A 16,551-nucleotide genomic window follows, 5' to 3' on the forward strand; every position below is an offset into this window, starting at 1 on the left:
AGGTCCTCTGCCCATTTTTTAATCATTTTGCTTTTGTTTTAGTTTTTTTGGTATTGGCTTGTAGAATTTCTGTATGTATTTTGAGTATTAACCCCTTATTGATATATTATTTGCAAATATCTTCTCCTATTCTGTAGGTTGCCTTTTTTGGTTATTGATGGTTTCCTTTTTGTATAAAAGTAATTTTGTTTCATGAATTTGAAAAGATATATGCACCTCTATGTTTATTGCAGCATTATTTACAATAGGAAGGATATGGAAGGAACAGAATGGGCATCAGTAGAATGGATAAAGAGGATGTGGTCTATATATACATCCAATGGACTATTACTCAGCCATAAAGAAGAATGAAATCTTACCATTTGTAACAACGTGGATGAACTGGGTGGGTATAATTCTAATTTAAATATGTCAGTCGGAGAAAAACAAATGCCATGTTTTCTGTCTTATGGAGAATTAAAGAAACAAAAAAAATCAAAATGGAAAAAGAAAAAAGAGAGACAAATGCAATACCAAAATAAATAAATAAACAAATAAACAAAAAACACAACACCATAAACCCCTAAATAAAGGGAACAAACTCGTTGTTGCCAAAGGGAGATGGGTAGGGGAATGGGTGATTTTTTTTTAAAGATTTTATTTATTTATTTGACAGACAAAGAGACTACAAGTAGGCAGAGAGGAAGGCAGAGAGAGAGAGAGGGCGGAAGAAGCAGGCTTCTGGCTGAGCAGAGAGCCCGATGCGGGACTCGATCTCAGGACACTGGGATCATGACCTGACCCGAAGGCAGTGGCTTAACCGACTGAGCCACCCAGGCGCCCCGGAATGGGTGATTTAAATAAAGGGAATTAAGAGTACATTAATCTTGATGAGCCCTAAAAAATATGTGAAATTGTTGAGTCATTGCATTGTGCACCTGCGAGTAATATATCAACACTGTGTGTTCATTATATTTACATTAAAAAAAAGAAAAAGAAGCTAGAAAGAGATAAAAAAACAGATGACATATGGCTTTTGCATTTAAGGAGTTTATATTTTAATACAAGAGATAAAGCATTGTAACACAAAGTAGAACGTGTTGTCATAATTAATATAAAAGTAAAATGTCTTGGAAATTCAGAGTGAAGGATGATCATTTATGGCTAGTACAGAGGTGAGGGTTGATGGTGAAATCAGAGGAGACCTTGTAGAGGAATGGCTTTTGAGATGGCTCACTTCAGGGGTGGGATTTGCCACATCTGGGTAGCAGGGAGAGATTGCAGGCAGAGAGAGCACCAGGAGAAACACAGGAAAATGAGCGGACTTATTTTCAGAGCACACTGTATTCAGAGCACACTGAGCGGGCTATGTAGCTTGAGCCTTGGCTCTGTGAGGGGACAAGAGAACATGCACAGGTGACTGGAGCCAGAGCTCTCCCCTGGACACAAAGCATTTTGACTTTGAGCCCACTGTCCATGCTGAAAATCCCTGGGTTGATACTTCTCTTAGCAACATCTGCATTCTTGCACTTTAAAGTTTCTCTACTGTTGTATGCTTTGGTCCACCTGTTCAGAACGTCCACAGCAGAAAGCCACATGTCCTGAGTTCTGGGCTTGTTTCCACCACAATTAGCAATGTGACCTTGAGTAAGACACTCAGTTCCTTCCATGATCTGCTTATTTATGTGTAGCAGGAGAGGTCACAACTGATCAATATCTCAAGTTACATTTCCTTAAAAATTTCTAAGATTTCCTCTGGTTGTTCTGCTCTGTTATTCTCTCAACTAGATCTCCTTACTGCAAATGATCTGAACCTGTATCCTGCCTACTTTTCACTACAACCCATTGTTGGAGCTGTAGAGATCCAATAAATAACACCCTATTTCCCCCTCCTATGTTAGGAACCTATTAATAATCATGACACAGTGACAGCTGACTAAACTGTCAGCTGTAGAGCTGCAGCGTCATTGACTTGTTAATCTGTCATGATTAAATTAAACAGAATTACTCATCACAAGTAGTTCTGAGTGTCCCTGGCCTACCACCACAGGAGAGAGACTTCTTTAATTAGTTTTTCTCCTGAGTGAGCAGGTTGGATGGCATATGTCCAGTGGGCAGTTTTGTTGTGGACAAGAAAAGAAAAGCGACAAAACATTGGAAGAAGCTAACCTGGTATGCTCTGTGTTATGTCTTCACTTTATTAATCAAGGTCCCAGTGAGAGAGGGCCCTGTGGAGAGTGGCTAGGAATAGTATCCTGCTCAGCGGTGCTCAAACCTCAGGGGTGCCATGATACCTGGAGGGCTTGTGGAAAGAGATTGCTGGACCCAATCCTCAGTTTTTGGAATACAGGAGGTCTGGATGGGGCCCAGAACCTGCATTTCTAACAAGTTCCCAGGAGACGCTGATGCCACTTGTCCAGGGACCACACGTTGAACACCAGAGCTCCAGATGAAGGCTCTTCAGGTGCAAAGTTGAAGTGAGGGAAACAAAGGCACCCTATGCACACTCACCTTCATTTAATAAAACCTGTAGATTAAAATTGCATTATGAGGAAGAACAAATATTGTGAAAATGTCTATACTACCTAAGGCAATCTACATGTTTAATGCAATCCCTATCAAAATCCCTTTCATTTTTTTCAAAGAAATGGAACAAATAATCCTAAAATTTATATGGAACCGGAAAAGACCTTAAAGAGCCAGAGGAATGTTGAAAAAGAAAACCAAAGTTGGTGGCATCACAATTTCAGACTTCAAGCTCTATTACAAAGCCATCATCATCAAGGCAGTATGATACTGACACAAAAACAGACACATAGATCAATGGAACAGAATAGAAAGCCCAGAAATAGACCCTCAACTCTATGGTCAGCTAGTCTTTGATAAAGCAGAAGAGAATGTCCAATGGATAAAAAATACTCTCTTCAACAAATGGCATTGGGAAAATTGCACAGCCACATGCAGAAAAAGGAAACTGGACCATTTCCTTATACCACACATTAAAATAGACTCAAAATGGATGAAGGACCTCAATGTGAGAAAGGGATCCATCAAAATCCTTGAGGAGAACACAGGCAGCAACCTCTTCAATTTCAGCCACAGCAACTTCTTCATAGGACCATTGCCAAAGGCAAAGGAAGCAAGGTCAAAAATGAAGTATTGGGACTTCATCAAGATCAAAAGCTTTTGCACAGCAAAGGAAACAGTTAACAAAACCAAAAGACAACTAACAGGATGGAGAAGATATTTGCAAACGACATATCAGATAACGGACTAGTGTCCAAAATCTATAAAGAGCTTAGCAAACTCAATACCCAAAGAACAAATAATCCAATTAAGAAATGGGCAAAGGACATGAACAGAAATTTAGGCAAAGAAGACAACCAGATGGCCAACAGACACATGAAAAAGTGCTCAATATCACTGGGCATCAGGGAAATAGAAATCAAAACCATAATGAGATACCACCTCACACCAGTCAGAATGGCTAAAATGAAACAGTCAGGAAAAGACAGGTGTTGGCGAGGGTGCGGAGAAGGGGGAACCCTCCTACACTGTTGGTGGCAATGCAAGCTGGGGCAGTCACTCTGGAAAACAGTATGGAGGTTCCTCAAAAAGTTGAAAATAGAGTTACCCTATGACCTAGTGATCACACTACTGGGTTTTTACCCTAAAAATACAAATGTAGTAATCAGAGTAGGCATGTGCACTTGAATGTTTATAGCAGCAATGTCCACAATAGCCATACTATGGAAAGAACCTAGATGTCCATCAACGGATGAATGGATAAAGAACAGGTGGTATAGATACACAATGGAATACTATGCAGCCATCAAAAGAAAAGAAATCTTGCCATTTGCGATGACATGATGAAACTAGAGGGTATTATGCTTAGCGAAAAAGTCAATCAGAGAAAGACAATTGTCATATGATCTCCCTGAGGTGAGGAAGTTGAGAGACAACATGGGGGAGTTGGGGGATAGGAAAGGAATAAAAGAAAGAAGATCGGATCCAGAGGGAGACAAACCATAAGAGACTCTTAATCTCAAAAACCAAATTGAGGGTTGCTGGGGGTGGAGGGAGGGAGATGGTGGTTGGGCTATGGACAATGGGGAAGGTATGTGCTATGGTGAGTGCTGTGAAGTGTGTAAACCTGGTGATTCACACACCTGTACCCCTGTGGCTAATAATACATTACTTGTTAATTAAAGAAACCCATTGTGAATGCTTTCACAGTGGACAAATCATAACGGATCATTTCTTAATTATTTGTATATCAAATTGACACTAAATATACCGTAAATATCTCACAAATTTATATGTCAGCTGTATGTCAATAAATCTGAAATTTAAAAAAATAGCATACCACAGATATCTGTTTCTTTCTTTTTCTTTCTTTCTTTCTTTCTTTCTTTCTTTCTTTCTTTCTTTCTTTCTTTCTTCTTTCTTTCTTTCTTGGCTTCTGATTATAGATCTTGGGTAAGTAATGTATCCTGTTCTCACTCCCAGAGCATCCAGCAGGGGTCAGGCACCTAATGAGCATTTAATAAATTCATGTTCAAGTGAATTGAGACTAACACATTTTGTTGGTACAGAAAATTTTCCTTCCTTCAGGCCAGCATGTGCTACTCCTTTTAATTATCTTCTGGGAGATTTCCTTGGCAAGGAGAATGCCTCTCCATCCAGAGCTGTCTGTACCCTGCATATAGAACTGTACCCAGGCACCTGTAGTATTGCTGTTGTGTGGCTATGCCTGGATTATGGTAACTGTTGTCTGTTCATTCCCAGTAGAGTCCTTCTTAGGACAAGGAGTATGTTCTTATTTACTCTAAATCCAACAGTAGGAACAGTGTTGTTCATCCAAAGAGCAACAGAGAAGATACAGTCCTGGGTCAGGAGAATGCATGACATGACCTCCCCTGGTCCAGCTCCATCTCTTCCCATAGGATGCAAGGAGGGGCTAGAAGGAGTGAAACTGATAGAAGGCCCAAGAAGTTCTACCTGATACAGGGATTCCCTGAAGATGAGGATGGCTCCAGTGAGGGCCCAACAGGCGTCCTTCTTGATGCAGTCAGTTTTACGCTTTGGTATAGGAGGGCCAGTGTTTATCTATTGTATTAATGCATGGGGTCTGCCCTGGGAGGGAGGGTGGGAAGGTACTTCCTTACTTGCTGAATTTCTCGTGTTCCCACCAGAAAGAAGGTGACTCCAGGGAAGACTGTCAGAGGCAAGATTACCCATATACTTACTTATTACCCATATATTCCTGTAGATACTTCTTTGAGGGACTGGAGCAAAAACCTTCTGAAATCACCTAAAATTCTTGGGCAGAGAGAATCGATATTGTACATAGGGAGAAAAATGGGCTGAAATAGGAGGATTCATAACTGGATAGGGATTGAGGCATCATTATTCTGGAAGGGAAGGTATGAGTTAAAGCTGAGAAAGAGGTATAGGTCAAGAAACACCTCCTGGAGAAGGATGTCTATGGAGTAATTCAGTAAATAAAAGATAGATGGTTGAGATGGAAAAGAAATGGGACAATGACTAGTCATGCGGACCTTTAAGAGTAATGAAAGAATGTATTGTGTATTGTGTACAATACAATGTTGTGTACTATGCCATGGCATGAGATTCCTGAATCAGGAAGGAATGAGACATGATTCTCACAGCCATCTGCAAGATAGACAGAAAGACAGAAAGATGTAGACAGATAGACTCTTCCTGGGAGACAGTTGCAGCAACTGCTATATTATCTAAATCCTTGCTCTAGTAGCATGGGTGTCACCTGGGAGCTTGTAGAAATGAAGATTCTTGGATCCCAACCCAGATCTACTGAATCAGAATCTGCATTTTTAACAGGCTTCCAGGTGATCTGTGTGGTCTTTCAGGATTGAGAAACACTGGCCTTAGATGTGGGATGACAGGTGTCTTGACTCAGATGGGTACTATGGAAGGTGGGAAAACTGGTACTGGGAACACAAGTGGAGGGGCCTCAGCTAGAGAATTGAATTTGGGAAGAGGGAGAAGTGTGGGGTCTGACTGCCCACCTGTCTCCAGGACTCCCAAAGCAGTCACGATGGCAAGATTTAGCACTCTGCCCACAGTGGGAAAAAGCCTGCAGTGCCCTCCCTCAAGTCTGCCTGGTCCTCAGGCCTCCTCTGGGGCAACCATTCGGCGGGTAGTGACTCCTGCCAATTCTATTTCCCCTCCTTCATATGTTGGCCTGAAAGAGCCCAGGGAGATCATATTGGTCATGCCCTGACTCAGGGTTGTGCTGTCTCTTAATCAAATGAGTGATAACCTGATGATACTAATTGAGGAGGCTGTGGAGTTTGGGGGATGAGATAGGAATTCTTAATTATCTGTCCTGGAAATTAGGCAACTTTCATCTTTCAAATGCCTTCAGGAGAGAAATGCCTACATAAGAGGTTATACCCTAATAGGGACCAAATTATGCTTTTTAAGGGATCATTGATGATTTTCAATTGGTTAATAACAACCTATATGAGACCTATATTTGCAAACACCTGGATGGATGGGCAGTGGAACAATGTTACCAGGTGGGCATTGGCATTGGGGAATTATCTTTTTTTTTTTTAATTTTTTCAGAGAGAGCGAGAATGAGAATGAACAAGTGGGGTGGAGGGTCAGAGAGCAGGAGAAGCAGACCCCCTGCAAAGCATGGAGCCTGAGGCAGGTCTTGATCCCAGGACCTTGTGACCATGACTTAAGTCAAAGGTAGACGCCCAACTGACTGAGCCACTCAGGTGCCCCCAGTGGAGAATTTTCTTAGCCTTTCAAGGGTTCTTGTACCCATCCCTTATAAGAATGGGTGAGAAATAAAAGCCAATATTAAATGAAAATAAATGGAGACTGAACCCAAGGAAGAATTTTCTGAGATCAGAGGGTGTGGCCATGTGCATGGCTGTCTCATTTGGGTGTGGAATGCCTCAGATGGTGAGGCATGTACATGATGAATGACAGAAGAAAAAAACAATCTTACTAGAGCACTGAAATCTGCTATCAATTCTCATAGCTCTCCTTGGATTTAGGAGAATATATTAGACATTATGGCTCAAATAGAGTTTTAGGTTTACAGTTCCTTTCTCTCTCCGTGTATTCACCTGTGTAATAGGAGATTTTAAAACCTCCTAAGGGAAAGGAACATCTGTCTCACGCATTACTTCCTTCTATGTACACAGCCCCACAGTGATGATGATGATTATGTAGCTACCATTTGTGAGTACTCCAAGCACTTTACATAAATAATCACCTGTTTTATACAAAGTTAAATGAGATGAATGTCGTTGTGCTCATTTTAGAAATGTTGAAACTAAGGCAAAGAGAGGTTAAATCATTTGTGCAAAGTGAGTAGTGAAGCTTGGATTTGTACCACGTTTGAGCAAAGTCTTGTACCTGTAACCTCTGAGCTATACTCTGCATGGAGTATCAGCTCAGTGAGGGACTGCTGATCATTGAAACTTGATGGCATAGAGGTAATTGAAAGACAGTGGATAATTCCCAATAGTGAATGATGAGAAAACAATTTCTATGTGTTTTGGGGCATGTGGTCAGAGACACACTTAGTGACACATACAGCTCATAGTCAGACAATCTCTCCTGGGCCTCACCATGTAGTCAGGAGCCTGAAAAGGGGACAAGCTGGGTACACATTGTCATAAAGCTCCTCACTGAAAGTCATGTGAGTGTACCAAATATATAGACATTTGTGTTTGAAATTTCAGTAGAAACATGTATCAGGGAGTGGGGTATATTCCTCTTGGTATGTCTACAAACATGGGCATATTTTAGACTTATTGGGTATGATGTATGTGTGTGTGTGTGTGTGTGTGTGTGCATGGATGCACAGGACACAAACCCTGAAGGAGTTCAACCAGCACTAAGGAACCAGGAGCCTTCCAACCCTGGCCATGGTTAGTGTGTTTCTTCTAAACCCTGATATTTATTTTATACCACCTCTCAAGGAAACCCTTGAGTTTCCTTCTGGGAAGTTCATGGCTAAATGCTGGACTGCTGTGCAGCCCTACCCATCTGCAACAGTCAAAAGAGGTTCACAGGGAAAGAGCAACAGCAGCTTCAAGGAAACCACTCCTGTTTTACCCTCTATCCTCATACACAGCTGCAGTTACAGGCACACCTTCCAAATCAATACCTCCTCTCCCCTAGAAGCCCCTCAGGGAAGGTCCTCAGAGAAGCCCTTGTATTTACCTCTTCCCTTCCCTTGGAGCCACCCCAGGAAAAGGAGAATCAAAATTTGTACTAATTAAGGAATCTAGAGTGGGGATTGTGAGAAGCTGGTCATTCATGGAACTAATTTCATAAAATGCAGTGAGCTCTGACAGAAACAATGATGGTAAGAGGAGTTGGATGTCTCTGTTTCCTTCTTTAGAAAACCCAAAGCAAAGGTCCTGGAAGTAGCAGACAGGACCTGCAGGTGGTTTGAAGGCAGACACAGCCCAGGAAACCCTTCCTCCCCCTGCCAGTGCCAGTTCTTGGGAGGCTATTTTGTGAGGCATTTTTTTGACAAACTTTAGTTTACATGTGACATTTAACAGCATCTCTGTCCAGATAAGGAGGAAATGCAGATATTTATTGATATAGAGTGTCATATGATCTAGGAAAATTGACTATGGAGATGGAATGAGGAGGGGTTTCTCCTTTTCTCCAGGTATGCAAAGTACCTAACTTAATTGGTGTAGTATGTTTTTTGGACCTTTGTTCTCCTCTGTGTGATGAGATTAAGAAATCCTTTCATTATTATTAAATAACTCAATGGAGGGAGAGAGGAGATGAGAGACATACAGACGAAGACATAATGGGTACCCTCTCCCATTGGAAACATTGCCCCTTCCAAAGATCAGGTGCAAGAGAAGTGGGGAGAAATGGACCCTGAGGGGCGACCCAGGTACTGGCACCTGTCTTCTATATTCAAAGCCTCCAGATTCTGCAGTTTTCTCCTAAGTTTCCCTGGTCCTCCTGTTTTACTGTCATGATGAACAGAAGTTTAATATCAAATGATGCCCAAAGTCAAGAAATCCTTCCCAGTAGCAGTGTCTTTCCTTGGAATTCTGTCCTCCCAATCTCTGACTACTGAAATCCTATACAATCATCATGGTGCACTATAAATGTTACCCCTATGTATGCCTTCCTGGGTTATCTGCCTCTGAAGAAATATATTTCCTTTGATCTCTTCTACTCTTTTGTGTCACTCTCACCATAGCTGTATCCCTGCACCATGTTCAGCTGTAGTTACCTTGTGTCTCCTCTTTCTTCCTCACTCACCTGTAAGCTTCTGACATGGGGAGACTCTGCCCTGTATTTATATTCTCTCTACTGTCCTTAATACAGAGTTAAAGAAGTCCTAAATAACCTTCATGTGTTGTATTAAATAGAGGGAAAGAGCCCATGATGAGCTGTGGCAGGAGAGGTATTATGAATACTGATGAAGGATAATTACTGTGATTGTAGGACTGCACGTGATGCTTTCAGGTATGGGTCATCTTATTAGGAAATGTTGATCCCACCAGTAAATTTATTCCCATATAATATATTTATTCATTCTTCATTCTTTGTCTCTTTCTAATTTAGATTTGAAATATCAAAATTTTAAATTTCTTGAAGGAAAATAGACAAGCAAGAAAACAAAGCAAGAAAACTAATGTTCCATAATTCCAGAGTGTGAGGAATCAACAAGGGAATAAATAAGTTTGTGATAAAGAATAACAGGGAATTTCCTTTAGATAGGTAGGCTAAGAATGGCCTTTATGGTTACTGTCACATATTTACCTGACTATGATTATGAGTTAATTCAATCTAATCGGAAGAACCATACCAGTAAAATCAATAATAGGAGAGTAAAAGCCTTCCCACCAGGGTTTGTATTTGTCAACCCAAGCTTCGGTTTGGTTTCTTCTTTGGTCCAACTTCCAACCTCCCCACTGCCTTGAGAAGAAGGCAAGTCAGGGCACTTTCCTTGCTCAGGATGGACCCTGTCCTCCCTTCTCAGGCCTAGGAGTCTGCAGGCAAAACAAGGGTTAAGTGCTTTGTTCTTGCTAGAAACTTGGAGACAGATCAAGGCGGAGGTCTCTAAACTAAAGCCCCTGGATATGAGGTTCTGGGGAAGAGATGAGGATGGAGATCAGAAAGAAAGAGGCTAATTGCTGTTACACAGATTCTCTCTCCCCTCCCATTTCAGTCTCAGTGGGTTCTGGGATCTTTATTCCTTGGGGGAGTTGGTAAGGGTTTTTGTGCTTTTGGAAAGGGGAAGGTATCCCCTGAATTATAGACCAGTCATTTCTGGATCCCTGCTGCAAGGATGAAGACCCTCTGAGCTGTGAGGAGCAGGCAGTCCCTGTGGTATCCCAGTAGCCTCAACTGGCTCTTTCATTACCAGAGTCTTCCTTGGACTACTTTCCTGCTCCCTCCTCCTGCCACAATTTGGGAGTATTAGCTTCTATCTCTGGAAGAGCAGGGGCCCATTTGGAATGGTTGGGGAGTGTGTATAGGGGAATGAGACTGGTACCTGGAGCTTTTATACTTGTCCCCTGTACCTGTTCTCCCCTCCCTAAATGCAGCTTCTCAATGAACCATTTCACACTAATTATAATGATGAGGGAGCAGGAGGCTGGCTGAGGACAAAGCAAAAGCTGGCGCCTTGCACCCCCTCTTCACCCTTTCCCCTCCATAAGTGTAGCATCCCTCAGGCAGCCCTGACTGCCATGAACAATAAGCAAATAGTTAACTTGCAGAGCTCACAATCCTGCTAGACAGGAGTCTCCCTTGGCTTACAAATGTCCTAAATCTCACTAACAAAGATGATTGATAGCAGGGTTGTGACACCCCACCAAAAAGTCTTCCAACTATCTTAATGTTAATGGCTGGTCTAAAGACAACATTGATCCAGCAGCAAGGGAAAGGCCTCCAGGCAGGTTTGGAACATCCTGGCACCTTCTAGGCCCTCTTTAGCATATGAAAACTCCACTGAAACCTCCCTTCCCCTCACCTTCCCCCAACAGCAGGGTATATAACATGCCTACCCTCACAACCCGGGGCAGCCACATCTCTGCCTGCCCTCGGGTCCTGTCCCCGTGCTCTAATAAACCACCTTTTTGCACCAGAGACGCCTTAAGAATTCTTTTTTTAGCCGTCGGCTCCGAACCTCACCCCACCGAACCCCACCTAGGTTCAAGAACTTCTTCAATAACACTGCTGTGTGCTCAGAGTTCCAAAGTGTTCTCTTGATGAAGTTCTAGAACCTAGGTGAGGTTCAGTGGGCTGAGGTCCAGAGCCGATGACCAAGAAAGAATTCTTGAGACATCTTTGGTGCAAAATGGTGGTTTATTAAAGCACGGGGACAGGACCCCTGGGCAGGAAGAGCTGATGCCCTGGGTTGTGAGGGGTGGCAGGTTATGTACCCTGCGGTTGGGGGAAGGTGAGGGGAAGGGAGGTTTCAATGGAGTTTTCATATGCTAAAGAGGGCCTACAAGGTGCTAGGATGTCCAAGGCCTACCTGAGGCCTTGCCCTTGTGGGGTGATCAATGTTGTCTTTAGTTGTCTTTGTTAGTGAGATTTAGGACATTTGTAAGCCAAGGGAGACTCCTGTCTAGCAGGAATGTGAGCTCTGTAAGTTAACTATTTGCTTATTGTTCATGGCATTCAGGGCTGCCTAAGGGATGCTACACATATGACTGAGGGGGAGCAGATGGAGAGGGGGGTGCAAGGCGCCAGCTTTTGCTTTGTCTTCAGCTAGCCTCATGCTCCCTCATCACTCTGGCCATTCTCACCCCAGGAACTGATACATTCTCCTTGCAGTCCACGCAGATGCTCAGCAGTCCTTCTTCTGGGCTCCAAGTCCAGAAGGCTCCTCTGAAACCTAGGATCTGGCACTTAGGTATTTGGGACAAACACGGAGAAGCTGAAGAAATGGGGGAGAAGGGAAAGGTTGGGAGAGAGCCCCACAGTTTCCATGGACAGTAGGATTACTTACAGCAACAAGAATGATCAAAGCGGGGGGAGAGGAAGAACTTCCTGGGAGCAGACAGAGCTGCTTGTTTTCTGAGGCAGAAATCCTGGCTCTGATTCAGGGAAGGACAGTATAAAAGGGACTCATAGAGGGAGAACTGATCCCCATCAATGTTGGAGTTCAGCAGATGTGGTGGGCGGAGGGACACCACATAGAGCAAACAGGCAGAAAATGAGGTGAGACTCTGGGGGGAATCTTTGGCTTCCACGTGGAGGCCCGACTCCCCTCCTGCATACACAGGGTCATTGCTAACCACCTGCCCTCTGCTGGGCTCTCAGCTGTCACTATTCTGCAGAGAAAAGACCCAGATGCTGCACGGGGTCCTTTCTCTTCTGCACTTCAGCTGACTTGGAGGCCGAGATGGTGGGATTGATGAGGGAGCAGGAGGCTGGCTGAGGACAAAGCAAAAGCTGGCACCTTGCACCCCCTCTCCATCCGCTCCCCTCAGTAATGTGTGTGACATTCCTCAGGCACCCCTGACTGCCATAAGCGAGAAACAAATAGTTAACTTGCAGAAATCACAATCCTACTAGACAGGAGTCTCCCTTGGTTTACAAATGTCCTAGAGATCTACAAACAAAGAAGTTACTTTATCAATAGCATAATTTCCAGAGGCAAATAACTCAGTTCCTCAAACCCAAATGTCACCCTCCCCTCCATAAACAAAACTTACTGAGGCTGAGGTAGAAGTGATGAGGGAGCAGGAGGCTGGCTGAGGACAGAGTTAAAGCAGGCGCCTTGCACCCCCTCTCCACCTGCTCCCCTCCGTAATATGTGTAGCATTCCTCAGACACCCCTGACTGCCATAAAACGATAAATAGTTAACTTGCAGAGACAACAATCCTGCAGAACAGGAATCTCCCTTGCTCTACAGATGTCCTAGAGATCTACAAACAGGGAGGTTACCTTATCAATAGCATGAATTTCCAGAGGCAAATAACTCTCAGTTCCTGAAGCCCTAATGTTTCCCTCCCCACCATAAACTGGAGGAGGCTGAGGTAGAAGGGAATGTAAATGATAGCAGGACCATGACACCCCACCAAGAATCTCCCAACTATCTTGATGTTAATGTCTGACCTAAAGACTACATTGATCAAGCCACAAGGGCAAGCCCCCCCCCCCTGCTTGCAGGCCCTCTTTAACATATGAAAACTCCGTTGAAACCTCCCATCCCTTCACCACCACCCCCCCCAACCGCAAGGTATACAACCTGCGATCCCTCACAACCCGGGGCAACAGCCCTTCCTGCCCAGGGGTCCTGTCCCCGTGCTTTAATAAACCACCATTTTGCACCAAAGATGTCTCAAGAATTCTTTCTTGGTCATCAGCTCCGGACCTCAGCCCACCGAACCTCACTTAGGTTCTAGAACTTCATCATATGGCGCCCAACGTGGGGCTGTGAGTCTTTACATTTGGACTCTGAGCTTCTGTGCAAAATTGGTGAGTACTTTCTCTCCTTTTCCTTTACTCTCATTTCAGGGCTTTTCAAGGAGTATGGTCTTATTGGAACACTTCCTTGTCAATTGCTCAGGCTGTAATTCTCTAGCCCGTGGCTACTCTATGGGGAGGAGAACGTCTGACTTTTGGCTGTTAAGTTAGTACCCTGGCCGGAATGGCAATAAGACCCAGAAACTTGATGGCCTCTCTTTATTCCTGTTCTTATAGAAAGTTGTCTCTCTTGGGTACGAGACAGCCACCAAAGTCACCAGGTCGGCTGCCAAACTTAAGACTCCCATGTGAGGTTTCCTCCTGATTGATCTAATGTGATCCCCTCCACATCCCTGGTCTAGTCACTTCTGGCTGTGAGACCTCCACTGGGAGCCAGCCGAAACCAGTACCCGATTGAATTAAAACGCAATCAGGGACCATTTCCTAAGGAAGTTGGCTGTAAGGACCACATGTGTTGGAATGACGCATAGACCATGATGGATTTCAGTTTTTACTGTTTCTTGTTAGTGTCTTCTACAAACTGTCTAAAGCTACAAAATTGGGTAATTTCCCCTTGCCAAACTTTTCTAGTATTTCCATGGGTTAATATTGCAAAACAGTATGCAGTCTTCAGACAGACAATGGCATGGCATGGCACAGTTTCCTAGTCCATTCACCAGGCACCCATCTGTAGCCTAGGATGTGATGGGGAAGTGGAGAATCCTTTCTCTGCCTCCTGGCAGTACTTTGTTTCCTCTGTTTCCCCCTTCTCCTGTTTCTGTACCAATGTGCGAGCAGCCTGCATGACTAGCCTCTAGATCATGCACCACGGTTCCATCTCTCTTCACTATCAAGGAGCAAGAAGAGCAGCCCCTGGACCTAACACCCCCCACTCCAGATCTTCCCATGCATGTCTTAGGTAAACATTCAAAGTTGAGTGGGCCCAGGTGGAGCGTAAATCAGTATTGGAACTAAGTTAAGTTTGTTGGTTTAATTAAGATAAGACGTGTCTTTTAAGTTATCAGCAGTAAATGTGAAACTTTGAAGTTTACTGAAGGTCAGATAAGCTCGTGTTATTTGTTAAAATTTGTTAGCAAAGAAATGACTAAACTGATGGTTAATTGTCTGTTTCAAAGTTCTAATGGGTACTTGCTGAAGTAGCTTTCAAAGTCTTTGGTAACCTGAAAGTTTTAAAGTTTTGTTTGGATGACAAATGGAATTAAATTGTGGACATCTAGGTCTTAGCAGGATAAAATGCTAAGTCATTAATCACTGGATGTAGGTTTGTGCTTTTGACTTCTTAACTGCAAAGAAACTAAGAGTATTTAAATCTGTTGGTAAACTTGTTTTCCATTTAACTGATTCATAAATCTGCCACCTGAAGAATTCTGTTGTAACAGTTCACAATTGGTTAATAACTAAAGGTGTTTCTAAGAATACAAAGTTCTGCTTAGTGTAACTAAGATTGATGGAAATAAGGGAAACTCTGTATGTAGGAAAATAGGAGATATGTAAGAAAGGTTTAAGGAATGGGAATACATTTTGTTGAAGGTAAGGGAAGGTAATTTTGTCCTAAATGAGATGGTTGTTTGAAAGGAAATGGCTTGTGACAAAACCTGAATACAAAGGAAAGTGGTAGAAGGTTTGTGAAGGGAAATCTTCAGAAAAGGAATTTTAGCTATGGTCAAGACAGACTAAATGAATGGGTTTTAAAGGTACATTGGAATAAGACTGAAATTGTCTCTGTTCAAAAGGACAAAGTTTTCTTAGATTAATTGATCTGCTGTTACAAAAATGTAAATGGTTTTCTCTTTGCCTGCCCAGAAAACCCAGTTTCTATGTTTTGTTTTATCAGGTATTTAACATCCCTAATTATATTTAGGCATGTGCTTTAAAACTTTATAAGATTTTAGCAAATGTTGACAAGATTTAAGTTGTAAGTCTCTTTTGTTGGGCTGGCAGGAAGGGCTACCAAAGATGGCGAAAAGTTCCCGCCATAAGACCTGAGCTCGGACAGGAGAACAAAGGCCCAAGCAGGAATCTGAGACCCCCGCCCCGGGCTCCTGTGGACCAATGGAATCCCGATGAGCAGGCGGGATATCCAAATAAGGGAAACTTGCCAAAAGACCCCTGAGCTTTCCCCAAGACCCCTTAAAAGCCCCCTCCTCCCTGCCTTGGGCGCGACTTCCGCCACTCTGAGTGGCGGAACCTCGCCCGAGGGTGCCCACCTCCTCCCGGCACAACTTTCCTGGCTCCCCTTCTCCTGAGCCCTGAAACTTCGCCGGAAAGCGTTTTTAATAAATCTTGCCTTGCACCCACTTTGCCTAGTGTTGTGTTTATCTAGCCGGAAAAAACTTTACATTTGGTGCCGAGACTCGGGAAGGAGATTGAGCCCCCACACAGTGGGGAGGCTCTCTCCTTTCCCTGGCCGAACCGGACCTGCCTTTCCGAACGCCATTTCCAAAGCTGTGGTGAGTTTTCCCGATTCCGCGCCTCCTTCCGGAAAGCCCTGCCCTAATCACGGCCGCGTCAGGGTGGACCCTGCCGGTCACCAGGTGACCTCCGTGACTCCGAGAGGCTGGGAGACGTCCTAACTAACCTCTACGACAGTCGACACAGTTTTTCCGCAACCCAGTGGTGGATGAGGGGACGCCTTCCTCCAGCCCTCGGGTTGCCCGTCAACGAATCGTGGGGACCTCCCAATCCAAATTCGACCCTAAAACATCCCAGGGATGTTTTAGGCCTGCTGGCCAATCTTAAAACCCTGGAACTGGACCAGGACCTGCAAAAATGACGTTACTGTACTGTCACTTGGCCACAATACCGATTAGACAATCAGTCCCAATGGCCTCCGGAAGGCACGTTTAACTATCAGATTTTCATGGACCTAAATAACCTCGGCAGACACCAAGGCAGATGGGCCAAGGTCCCTTATGTCCAGCTTTCTGGACTCTGCACTCTCGCCCCTTCCTCTGCTCTCACTGCTCCACCTCTCAGGTCCTCTTGGCCCGCTCCCCTCCCCCTACCCTGCCACCCACTGCTCCCAAAGACTCGGACCTCTCCTCCCCGTCTCCTCTCTCTGAACCCCCGGAGAGCTT

Source organism: Mustela nivalis (assembly GCF_964662115.1).
Source record: "Mustela nivalis genome assembly, chromosome: 7".
Lineage (NCBI taxonomy): Eukaryota > Metazoa > Chordata > Mammalia > Carnivora > Mustelidae > Mustela > Mustela nivalis.